At 42.4% G+C, this 12,845-nt stretch overlaps 1 protein-coding gene across 1 annotated transcript in view; it reads left to right on the plus strand.

Moving 5' to 3' along the window:
- Positions 1-1,930: 1,930 nt before the first annotated feature.
- Positions 1,931-12,845, plus strand: part of HOPX (HOP homeobox) — a 29,260-nt gene continuing 18,345 nt past the window's right edge. Inside the window, exon 1 of the mRNA XM_029945525.1 lies at positions 1,931-2,245. The gene's annotated coding sequence lies outside the window, so the exon portion shown is untranslated. The remainder of the gene's footprint in view (positions 2,246-12,845) is intronic.

Here is a 12,845-nt window from a genome sequence, read left to right on the forward strand (position 1 = left end):
AACTGAATCCTGACTTTGTTCAGATATTGGGAATTTTTCTGGAAAAGGTAGATTCTTTCCTGGGGCTCATAAAATGAACCACGGTCAGCCTGATTCATTTCCTCTTTGCAGACGATGGATTTAGCCAATGTGGTGTTTGACCCAGTTCTCCACAAGGAGACATAACTGGAGTCTGCTAATGGCTTCTGGAAAGATTTTTCTCTCTAACAAAGAGGGCTACTAAGGAGAAAGCTCATTTTCCCTTCCCTTTTTGTAATTTAAGGATGTGATACACCAAGCTGCTGTATCAACCTTGCCACCACGGTAGGAGGCAATGCTCTCGCACTGAAGACTACAAAATGAAACACAGAGAAAGCCTGGGTTCTTGGTGACCTCATTGCACCACTGAGCAACCTGAAACCACATACCTGCAGAGTTCTTAGTGATGTAAAACTGCCCTATGGTTTCTGCCACTTTTAGTTTCATCTCCATGATACACTGGATAAAGAAGAATAGCTTAAAGCCAACACATTATTCAAGAGCAAAAGAAACATGTGTGGATCAAGATGAGATGGCTGATTCCAGAACTTCAGTCTTTTGGGTTGCACAGCCTTCACAAGAATCTAGAAACTAAGCAAACAGCAGAGATCTGTTGAGCACCTACTATGTGCCAGACACTGTGCTGGGTGTTGGGGTTACCAGAGGAGGCAAGACAGGCAAGGTCATTGAGGTCATGCAAATCACATTCTGGAAGACAAATGATAAACAAATAAATAAAGGTAGTTGAAAACATTCTGAAGCAACTTTTTAAATATTGACTCAAATCAGCCCCATGTGTAAACTCAGACACCATCATCATCATCATCGTCATAATTTCTGCTAGGTTCTGTGGGTGTCAAAAGATGAACAAGACATAGACACTGCATTCAAGAAATCTGGGAGGCAAGAATTCAGATTTGGCCATACAACAGTCAAAAGTTAGGCAATGAATTAGTCAGGAAACAAAAGAATTCTTCCGGTAACCAGGGTTGGGATAGGCTAGGCCCCCTGTCTCTACCATTCTCCCACACATGTTTTATCACCATTACCCCCTTTTTCAAGAGAAAAAGAAATTTTCTTAATGATTGCTGTTCTTCTTTCACATTTGGCTGCTATTTCCAAGAGAATCAAGTGGGCTTTTTCTTTCTCCAGTGAAGTGAAGAATATAGGCTGTGTAAATCTGGAAGGCACTGAGATACAGTCTGTGCTACATACCAGAAATACACACAGACACTCCCATAAATGATCTCACCAACCCTGTCTCCCTTCCTTTATCCTCTCAAAATCATACCCACCTAATGTGTTTAGCACGCTGCAATTGACTATGAACTGCCATATCTAGCTATAGAAAACAGGTAAGCACAGACTGAGCAGGTCCCCACACCCACACACATACCCTCACCTTCAGAAACATTTCCACTGATGGTCACATGAACCACCGCACACCCTCTCCCATTTGAAGTGCATCTTCCCACAGGCTTGTTCACACACTGGCTTTTTATTTGAGCTCTCATGGGGAATCTTTCAACTCTTAGATAGGAATTTCATTAACAAAGGAAGGGGAGGGGAAGTCAGGAGGAAAGTACAGATGCAAAAGAAAAAAATCAAAATAGTTCTTGAAAGGGATCTAAAATTGTATCATCCTAGTCTGAACCTCCCCTATAACTGTTCTTTATTTGTACATTCTGTGCCTGGAAACAAAACAAAACAAAACAACTTTTCATCGATTGGGCAATTGTCCAAGCTCTTAGCCTGGCATTCAGCCCACAGAGCTGTGAAATCAACCTCACCAAGCCTATGGTTTAAAATGAGACAACATCTAACTGGAAGCCCATTCAAAATAAGGAACTTGGCGCAAGGGTTCAGGGTCTTTTGTTGCTTCCTTCCTCTCTCAGCAGCATCTCCCATCTAATCTCGGTGAAGAGTCTTACTTGGCTAAGAAAGAGATCAGGGGCAAGAAGGTGGTGCCGAGAAAGTTCCACGAAAACTCAGAAGTCACTGCCTGCATATCAAACTTGAATAACCAGGAGAGATGTAACCTCGGCATACTTGCAGCTGCCTTCCTCCCGCCCACACCGCAGGTTTTTCAGGTCCTTGCTTGAGCGTGCACTCACAGGCGTAAATAAACGTGCTATCAACAGCCTGCGTCAGCCAACCCAGCTATTTAAGTGGGCTGGCATCAGCAAACTCGGCTTCCAAATCCAGGGCTTGCCTTTGCCACTGCCACGTAAGTAACTTTCAGAGGGTTGCCTTTATTGCAGAGGAATGAGATTGTGTAGAAACTGGACTGAAATGCTATAGTTACCACAGTCGCTATTCTGCTGGGGAAGCATAGAGGTGAAAGGGTGAATAAAAGTTAAGAGTTGGTCAAGCAGGGAGCCAGAGAACATTGCTGGGTGTAGTGTATCAGACCCTCGCAAACATGCAAGGGGTTGAGGTGGACGTGGGGCGAGGGAGAGTTCATTTTGGCCTTTTGGCCAGAAGGTAAGATGTTTTTCTTGCTCTTTCCTGTTCTCTGGAAGACACTTGGAAACCACCGTTTGTGCGACTATCCCAGATGCATTCGGACTTCTCATTCAGAAGCTGATGTTGCTATTATTCATCTCAGTCTAAAATCAGACACAGTATTAATAAAAGGTTTTTTGTGTTTTATATAGGTGGATAAGAGGGGCCACCTGGATTAGGTAGAGGTGGCTCAATTGTGAATTTGCAGTGGCATTTCTTGTTAGGTCTGGTTCTTGTAATACTTATTTTCAACAATGCAAATGCTGATCTTGCTTAAGATAAAAAGGAATCCCATGCTCTGGGTTCTGAGGAGATGTAGGTTTGTGATATTTGGGCAAGGTGGTTTCCAGGTATTCAGGGAAAGTGCTAAATAAAGGGAATAAGAATCGTTGACTAATGAGGTACAATACTCCACATGACTTAGGTGAGAAGGTTTGAAGAGAAGGGCCAGGCCAAAAGTTCCTGTGGAGCAGCACTGCCTCGAGAGGCGGGTGGTATCTTTAGTGAAGGAGGGAATGTATGTACAACCAGGGCAGGCAGAGAACAAAACAAAGGTACTGAGGAGAGGGGAAGGGCGGAGAAAGGGCAGACAGTAGAGGAGTTACAAATAGACATCATATTTGTAAAATACATATAGCATCATAATAGAACTAAAGCATGACATAAATGCCATAGTTCCTCCTTTGGGTCAAGAATCTGGTGGGGCGCCTGGGTGGCACAGTCGGTTGGGTGTCTGACTCTTGATTTCAGCTCAGGTCCTGGGAGTCATGATCTCAAGGTGGTGAAATCGAGCCCTGAGTTAAGCTCCACTCTCTTTCTGCCCCTCCCCTACTCTCTCACTCTCTCTCTCTCTCTCTCTCTCTCTCTCTCGCTCTCGCTCTAAAAAAAAAAGAATCTGGTGATTGAGAATCAGTGAAAGCCAAGGACCTTTCCCAGGTGGTTGCCCTTGCCCCAACACATACCTGGACACTCAACACTCATTTTCTGAGCCCCAGAACTCCACGGACCCCAAAGGAATGCATTTAAGCTAATGCATTATTTTTAAACTGAGCTGAAGCTGCAGACTAGGAGCCTACAGAATAGCAGTGGGGGGTTGGACACCAAACTGAGGCTCACTTCTAAGGTCATAAAGGTCTGATTCCCATCAAGCAAATAATGGCTAAAGGGTTTCTTGGGGGTAAATATAAGTTGGGGGCCTGGAGGAAGAGAAAAGAAATAAAAGGTGGATTCTGTTCTCAAAGAGCTTGAAATCTGAAGTGTAAGGACATAATATGAAGCCAGATGATAAATGGTACATACTGTATGATTCCATTGGTATGAAATGATAGAAAATGCAAATTATAGTAACAGAAAGCAGATCAGTGGTTACTTGGGGAAGAGAAGGGGGGAGAAAGGGGGTGGGAGCATTACCAAGGGGCACAGGAAACCTCTGGGAGTGATGGGAATGTTCACTATTGTGATTGTGGTAACCATTTCTTATAGGTGTAAATGTATTAGATCACACATTTTAGACACATGCGGTATTATATGCCATTATACCCCAACAAACAATACTTTAACCATATATTGTTTCTATATAATTAAAGGCATTTCTAAAAAATCAGCCTATGCAACATACTGAAAATTTAAAAAAATATGCTTGGGGAAAAAAATAATTCAATAAATAAAATGGAAGACCAGACTGTCAGCACTGTGGAATTTTATAGAACCTGGAAGGTTCCAGAGATCATCTAACTCAGCAATTGGAGGCCTGGAAAACTGTGTTTTAATACTCAGGACTGGCCACACCCCAACCAATTAAGTAAGGACCCTTGGGTGCGAAGTCTGGCATGGTTTTTTAAAGTTCCCGGGTGATTCTAACTCACAGCCAGGAATGGGAAGCAGTGAAACGCAAACCCCTCTCTTGGCACACAGGGACAGGGAAGCCAGAGGCTGGGGGACGGGGGGAGGGCGGGGGGAGGTCTGCCCCTGACCACACAGCCAGAACTCAAGGGTCCCAGGACTCAGGACTCAGGTCAGCAATAGGATCTCAGAGGAAGAGGAACCCCCAGATCACACTACTGGGTCCTCAAAACCACACTTCCAGCTCCAGCTAGGATAGGGCTCCCCGTGCATTTCAAGTGAATTCTTGGCATCCAGACACGCTCAGGGCAGACAGCGGGAAGTATTACTCAGAACCTCAAAGGTGCATTATTTAAGGACTGTGCTAACACGTGAGAAGGGATGTTTCAAAACTAAAGCTTCCTTTTGTTCCCTCAAAAATACCCGGCGTAAGCCAGATAATACTTACTGAGAGAATCTCGGCAGAGGCACCGGGCACTCGGCACGGTGTGTCTTCAGGAAATGGCACAGTTCTCAGCATCGGGCCAAGTCTATCTGGCACTCCGGGGCTCTTCATTGTGATTTCCAGGTTGGCCCGGGAAAAGTGTGAGTGGATGAAGTTTGTCCTCGAGGCTATTGCTGTTCTGTCTGACCCTCACCTTGGCTCCCGTGTGGGTGCAGGGGTGCCCATGGGACCCACAGCCCTCGCCTGCTCTGCCTGGGCCAGCTAGCCAGGTTTTAGGTGGTTTCTCAGCTCTCTCCTCCTCCAAACATGTCTGATTTCCAGGGTCTTATCCCCTCGGGGCTTTGCTTATCCGTCTCTGGAAAACTAATTAAAGTTGTGATGTTAATAGACAATAATTGTTTTAATGAGTTATGTCCTCCCCCTCTCCCCCCAGGGTATTAACTAGATTCTAGTGAGATAACGTATCTGGGAATTCTTTGAAATGTTACATAAATATAATTACCATTTGGGGCAACCAGGAGAATCAAGGTTTTAGGCAAAATATATAACCTCTGCTGGTAAAAATTCCAAGCAACTTGATGGGGGGAAATGTATCAAGATTGGGGGTTTGCTGTAGAATTCTTCAAATCACATCCCTTAGGGAATTCCCTACAGACTGTAGGGCCTCACAGAATGCTTTTTCTGAATTGGTCTATTCTTTGTTAAATTCATTTATGTTCATTGGAGATGGTGGCATTTATCTTTCTGGGAAACAGAGACACTACAGTGGAGATAAAATGTCAAGAAATTCTCCTCACAGGGCTTTATAAATATTACCTAGTTCCTCTCCTGCATGGAAGGCTGGCACTGGGGAGCAGCTTGCCAAGCCTTGGGGACAAGGGCCCTCCTTCCTTGGAGACTCAGTACTGCAGCCTGAGGCAAGGGGCCCCCTCAGTTCCTGTGACTCTGGGTCCTCCACAGCCCTTTCTTCCATTCGGAAAGCTGAGATTGCTGCAGCTCTTGCTGGCAAGTGGCAGCTGCCTATGGCTCGTCCTGTCTCTAAAGAGGGGTGTGGCCAGGTGTGTGATTCGCAGGGTCTGCAGGCAGCTGGGAGCCCAGAGCAGCTGGGCAGCGTGCCTTCCGGCTTCACTGTGAGCGAAGCAGTGAGGAGAGGAGGGAGAAGGTAAGCACCATCTTGGCTCCTGGGAGACAGGGAGATGGAGCACTCAAGCTCAGAGGAAAGCATTAGGCTACTGGCATCCGGGTGGCTGCCAACACTAGTCCAATGCTGCTCTGTGGAAGCTTGATGTTTCCTCCTCTTGCCATTCAGAGTTTCACCAAAAATAATCTTTTTTTTTTTTTTAATGAGTGGCATAATTGCAAAACTGGTAAAATAGCTTTGTATAACAGTGACAGAATTTCTGGCTTCTTTGGATGGGTATTCTTCAAACATTTCACCTTTGTTTTCAACTTCTTAGTGTGGAATGGTTTAGTTCACTTGGACATTTTTTAAGGCTGTGTCATGACCTAACCCAGATTGAGTTTTAGATGCTGTCAATGGCTTCCTCAAACTTTTAAAAAGCCAAGTGAATGGGGATGTCCAGCAAAAGTAGGCAAACATGAAATTGTTGGCAGAAGGGTAGCATATGGCTCATAGTGATTTATACTCTCCTGTCTACTTAAAAATCAGCACCTGAGGATCCAGAGGCAGCCCCTGGACCACACCCATCCTGTCTGCCTCCTTGGGCAGGCTGGGGGAGACCTGGCTTGAGGCTGCAAATAGAGGGCTCCTCCTGACTCAGGGGGTGGTGCATCTGCTCTCTTCCTTGCCCTGGCTCCCTCACCCCACCTTTCAATGACTCTAATATGAATTTGGCATCCCAGGGCGGTTGTTTCTGAACATACAGAGGGTTTGGGTGTGTGGATATGTGACTAAACAGATACAGGTAAGGCCGTCTTTTCTATTTGCAGGGAAAACCCCTTCATCAATCTTCAAGTGATACGTTAAACACTCTTTCACAGAATCCCAGCGTAAACAAGTCCTGCAGAGGACAGCCTAGCTTGGGGAGCAGAGGATGGGTCTAATGTCCAGGAACCTGGGTCCTATTTTCAGCTCTAATTCAGCTGTAATGGAATTTTAAAGCCAGAGGGAGTCAGATATATCAGTTGTCCCAGTGGATTATTAATAGCACCTCCTTTTCCCTTCAAAAAACACTTGGCCTGAGCAACAAATGATATGGTCACCTATGAATGCAATACATAAAAGATCAAGAGTAAAGTGAGTTGTCCTGCATATTGGGCTTAGTTGGTGGCTGAGCTGCATCTGGAACCTAGGCCTCCCCTCACCTCATTCTGGCCTCTCTGCCAAGTCACTCACTGCCTCTGTGAGTCAGGTTCCCTGTGGGAAGCACCGTATCCATCCAGCCCAGACAGAGAGCTGGTAGATTTATATTGTCTTGCCAAGGAGAAGTTCAACATGAATGCTAGGGGTTCAAGGAATTGTTCATCACAAGGTCAGGTTACTCTATTTGTTTCAGGGTTCTAATGTTAGCTTATGGCCATGTTTGGATAATGATAGAAACTCTTTTAAAAGTAGAGAAGTTAATTTTTACCCATCCTCATATAATTTCTTACAATTTACTTCTGGTAGTCTTGATAAAATGTGACCAAACATGACAACCCGGCCAGATATTTCAGAACTGCTCCATCCTTTGATGTTAAAAACAAAACCAGAAACAATCTAAAGCAGACATTGAACTCTTCTAATCTCTTAGTATCTACTGGGTGGGAAACTAAAAGCCATCATTCAAGGCAGTAGATATAGAGGATCATGATGGAAGTTTCCTGGAATTCTTAAGGAAATGACAGATCTGCTTAGTCTAGTCTTCACTGATGTACTTCATTTCCTTCCTGTGTGGTTTCTCCCTAAGAAAATGTATATAAACAGTGTCTCTAGCTCTCATATCCCCTCACCCCCTTCCAAATTTCTATTCTATTGGCTCCCAGGAGTGAAATCTATTTTTGAAAAGAACTTGAATTCAATAACTTATGCCTGAAAGTGTTAACCCTTTATTATGTATTCTTCATGCTTTTTCTGGGAAATAGAACAACATCCTTTGGAGATGGCTGGCATTGGGGTGTATGAAGCAGGAATGAAGAAAACGGGAGATCCTCTCCTCTTTCATTAACATTATATCCGGTTCAGGTCCCACAATTTAAAAAGGTGGAGAGTCCCTGGAACTAACTCAGAAAAGCTCCTAGATGACTAAATAATAATAAAACCAAATCTATAAGGAGCAGCAAAAGGGCATGACTTGGACAAGACTAGAAAACCATTTGATGATGGTGTTGAAAAGCATGGAGGGTGGTCTAGTAGGTCAATCATCAGCTATTCTCCTGGACAGCTGAGAGTAGACAACCCAAGCCCAGAGATTGGTGTGGGCTGCAGCATGAAGGGTGTTGAGGGAGTCAGGAAGTAGTCCCTCATTATGCAAAAAAAAATTACCTTAGAAAGAATTTTATTGGTAGAGTCTGAAAGATGGGGCAGTCCACCAACTGTTTAATTTTTAGTCTTAGTTTTGTTTTGAGGCTCATGTTAACATATTCCTTAATTCATAGTACACACAAGGCCCTTCTTAGGTTCTTAGGTTTTATATCTCATTCTATTTTTTCTCTCCCATTCACCCTCTTTCTTGCTCTCAACACCATATTTTAAAATCTATCTATGTTGCTGATTATATTTCTAATATTTCTAATGCATTGTTTCTAACTGCTTTTTATTGGTTTCCTATTTATATTCACTCTTTGCTTATTGAATCCTCTGGACATTTCTGTTGCCTCCAGTTCTCACAAAAGATGCCATAATGAATATACTCATATATTCATTGAACACCCTTTAGATCTGGTTGATGGGGAACAGGGAAAGGGAAAAGGGTGGGCTAGATGACCTACGTTTTCTTTAAGCAATGTGGAATACTAAATTGTCCATGAGATATGGAGACACATGATATCACAAGTTCTAGTCTAGTATTTAAAATCTTTAGAAGCTTTTCTGAGTTCCTTACTAATTTGCTAAGACTTTAATATGAGACTGAAATAATATTCTGGAACTTAAAGAGTATGATCTTCAATGATCTCCACTTCTCAAAGTCATTTTCTTCAACTTGGGCTAGTCGATTCTACCATTTCATTTTTCCATACTGGTCATTAATTACCTGGACAAAGCAAATGAAATGTTCTAAGAAATCATATTAGTCATAATGTTGAATAAAGTTTCTAAACTGTTTTGCTATTTTTTTAAGTTTATTTATTTATTTATTTTGAGAGAAAGAAGGAGAGAGAGAGGCAGCACACGTGTATGAGCAGGGGAGGGGCAGAGAGAGACACACACACACACACACACACACACACACACACACACACACAATCCCAAGCAGGCTCCGTGCTGACAGCACAGATGTGGGGCTCAAACCCACAAACTTTGAGATCATGACCTGAGCTGAGATCAAGAGTTGAACACTCAACAAACTAAGCCATCCAGGCACCCCTAAAATGGTTTGCTATTTTAAATGTTTATTTATTTTGAGAGAGAGAGAGAGAGCTTGAGCAGGGGAAGAACAAAGAAAGAGGGAGAGAGAAAATCCCGAGTAGACTCCATGGTGTCAGTGAGGAGCCCCATGCAGGGCTCAATCTTGCTATTGTAATGATTGCAAAACCTGATAGCATTTAGTTGCCCAACAGTAGATCCTGAGTCACCAGGAAAAGGATTAGAACCTTAATAATGATAGCTTGTATTTATATAGTGTTTATAATTTATAGTGCTATTCATAAACATAATCCATCTCATTGAATCCTACAAAAACCCTGGGAGATAGGTAGGGATAGGATTATTGTAGCCAGGTAGAGGGAGCTTCAATTGTAGAGGAAGAAATGGAGGTTCAAAGCAGTCGAGTTATCCAAAGTCATTGGTGATTTAAGCGACGTTGCTGGAAGCAGAGTGAGGGTCTTCTGAGATTCCATCCAGCCTTTCTGCAGCATCATGCCTAATGCTCAGAGAAACGATCTACTTTAGGTTCAGAGTTATCCCCTGAGCTGGACTTTCTGGAGTATCTGTCCTTTTCAATTATTTTGTGATGTTAATGAGAAGGCTGTAGCTGCACACCCTCTGTTTGTCCCATTAGTTGAACACCTGTTCGTAAAAACAACTCTACTGGGTAAAAAAATATACAGCCTATATAATTGAGTTGCATGGCAACAAGCAGCATGCTTGACTGGACTTTGGAGCTCCAGAAAGTACCAAGTGCATGTCATTTTATTCATTACCTAATTACAGTCATAAAATAAGAATGGCAGTTGAACCATAAAAAAAAATAATTGATTCCAGTATATTTGCACAAGGAGATAATACCATTCTTCAGAGTCTTTTCTAGACATTTCAAAATGTACAAATAACCTGAAGAAGTTATGCCTGCTTGCATTAGACAGGTTACAATGGCCTACATGTGCAATACCATGAAATTCCCTAATTACTGTTCCTTACTGTAACTAGGGCTCAGGCAAAAATATCACAGGACCTGGTATACATTTTCAAAAACTTAATCATGGTGAAATTTCCCCAGAATTACAAATGGACAGCCCTTTTTCAGAGTCAGGCACTAGAAATAAGAACCTCTTGAGAAAAAAAGAACTCTAAAGTGACCAAATGGCTGCAGAGCAATGTGACAGTTCTACTTAGTTATCTATATATGAGTTCACTGTATGAGTTGTGTGTGTGTGTGTGTGTGTGTGTGTGTGTGTGTGTGTATAAGTAGGCTTAATGCCCAGCACAGAGCCCAACACAGAGTTTGAACTCACGACCCAAGATCATCAAGACCTGAGCTGAGCTTAAGAGTCCAGTGCTTAACCAACTAAGTCACCCAAGTGCCCCTTGCTGTGTTAGATTCTTAAAATCCAGACTGATTTTGGGATGCCTGGGTGGCTCAGTTGGTTAAGTGTCAGACTGATTTCAGCTGAGGTCATGATCTCCTGGTTTGTGAAATTCTACTTGGGATTCTCTCTCCCTGTCCCTCCCCCACCATGCGCATGCGTGCTCACTTGCTCGCTCTCTCGCTCGCTCGCGCGCTCTCTCTCTCTCTCCTCTCTCCCAAAATAAATAAACTTAAAAAAATACCAGACTGTGGCTCCTGGGTGGCTCAGTCGGTTAAGCGTCCGACTTCAGCTCAGGTCATGATCTCATGGTTCCCGGGTTTTGAGCCCTGCGTGGGGCTCTGTGCTGACAGCTAGCTCAGAGCCTGGAGCCTGCTTCGGTTCTGTGTCTCCTTCTCTTTCTGCCCCTCCCCCTCTCATGCTCTGTCTCTCTCTGTATCAAAAATAAATTTAAAAAACATTTAAAAAATTAAAAAAAATAAATAAAAAACATTAATTTTTTTTTTAATACCAGACTGATTTTTATCATCAGTGTTTAAGTTTTTGAGCATCCCTCTTCTACTTAACAAACATACATCTTCCTACCATGAAGCCTATTTATCTAATTAAATTAATTAATGCTCTAAATCAAACAGAATTAGGCAGCCAAATGGGTTACCAAAAATGAATAAAATAACTTAAAACATAAAAAGGATATTTATTATCTTCCATTTTGACTTGCTTGTGCCATTTTTCCTCTCCACAAACTGTTTAGAAAGTTAATCTCTTTATTTGCTTCTAACCTTAGTAGTGTAACTTTCTCTTTATGTTTAATAGTTTTCTTTAGAAAATATTGAGATTCCCCCAGCCCACAGCTGTAGCAGAAATCTATTTGTCTAATTTCTAGGTGCATTAGGGCATTAGACATTTTCAAAGAGATCTGATAACTCAATTTACTTCACAAGTCTCACCCCTGCGGATTATCTGGTTTGAAAAGCCCTGAGCACATGGCTGTGCCTGGTGGAAATCTCTAGCACAAGCTGTTTTTGTTCCTTTGTTATATTTGATCATAGGACCAAACTTTGTTTGAGATGTAATGACCACTTACTAAGCATTAGCACAACTGTACTAACAATACCCAAAGCAGACAGAAGCCCAGGCACAGTCACCCCATCAGACAAATTTGTGTCCTGCCCATTCAAAGTGGAATAAAAATGAAATGTCAGGAAATTTGAAACAGTAGTGTATCCTCTTATTTTTGACCACAAAGCTGCAACAATAGGTTTTCTTAAAAGCAAAAAGCAGCCTCCTATTCATTACCATGGTTAGGGATGTGTGTGTCTGTCCTCTAAGATTCTAACAGAGCTGCACCTTGCTTATCTGTAACAGCAGTAGATACCTAAATTCAACAGGAATATTTCTAATGTCCCACACCTCAGCAAAATATTGAACATTTTTCATATAAGAGGACCAGATATCCAGGTTTCCCTGCTATTTGAGGTATGCTGTTGTCCTGATGTAATTATTCACAGCACTCCTTTTACACATATGTGTTCCTGGTTAGATGGCAAATTATATGGTCACATTAATTTAACAGACAGGCTGAATATGAAAAAGCACCTCGGTTCAAAATGTTTCACGGGCTCTTTAGTTGTCCTCTGAAGGAGAAACCAGGCACAAAACATTCAGCAAACCAGGGGCATAGCCTGGAATGGACCATTGCATTCCTCTTTCTCAGGTCAGTGACATTAGTAAACTGCTGATGAGGAATAACATGAAAATTTAAACCCAGGCTATGCTGATCATTAGAATTTCAGAGAAGAAATGATCTCAGAGGTCATCTGGCCCAACGTTTTCACTTTCCTGGATGAATAAGTTATTACACTTTTGGAAATGTGAACATCATTTTACAGTCTTCTAAGTTGTTTCTTGAGAAGAATCTCACTGGTATCACAATTATAATAAACAGGCAAGGAAAAAAGTTTTTCACCACATTTTGCAGAGAAGAGAAGTTAAAAAAAGAAGAAGAAGAAGAAACTCAGCCCAAGTCATGTGACTATTAAATAGAGGAGCTTAAACTGAAATGCAGGTGTGATTCTGCCTGGTGGTGTCTTTTCCAATATCCTATACCAGTTTAATATTTTCATTCATT

Source organism: Suricata suricatta, chromosome 1 (genome assembly GCF_006229205.1).
Source record: "Suricata suricatta isolate VVHF042 chromosome 1, meerkat_22Aug2017_6uvM2_HiC, whole genome shotgun sequence".
Lineage (NCBI taxonomy): Eukaryota > Metazoa > Chordata > Mammalia > Carnivora > Herpestidae > Suricata > Suricata suricatta.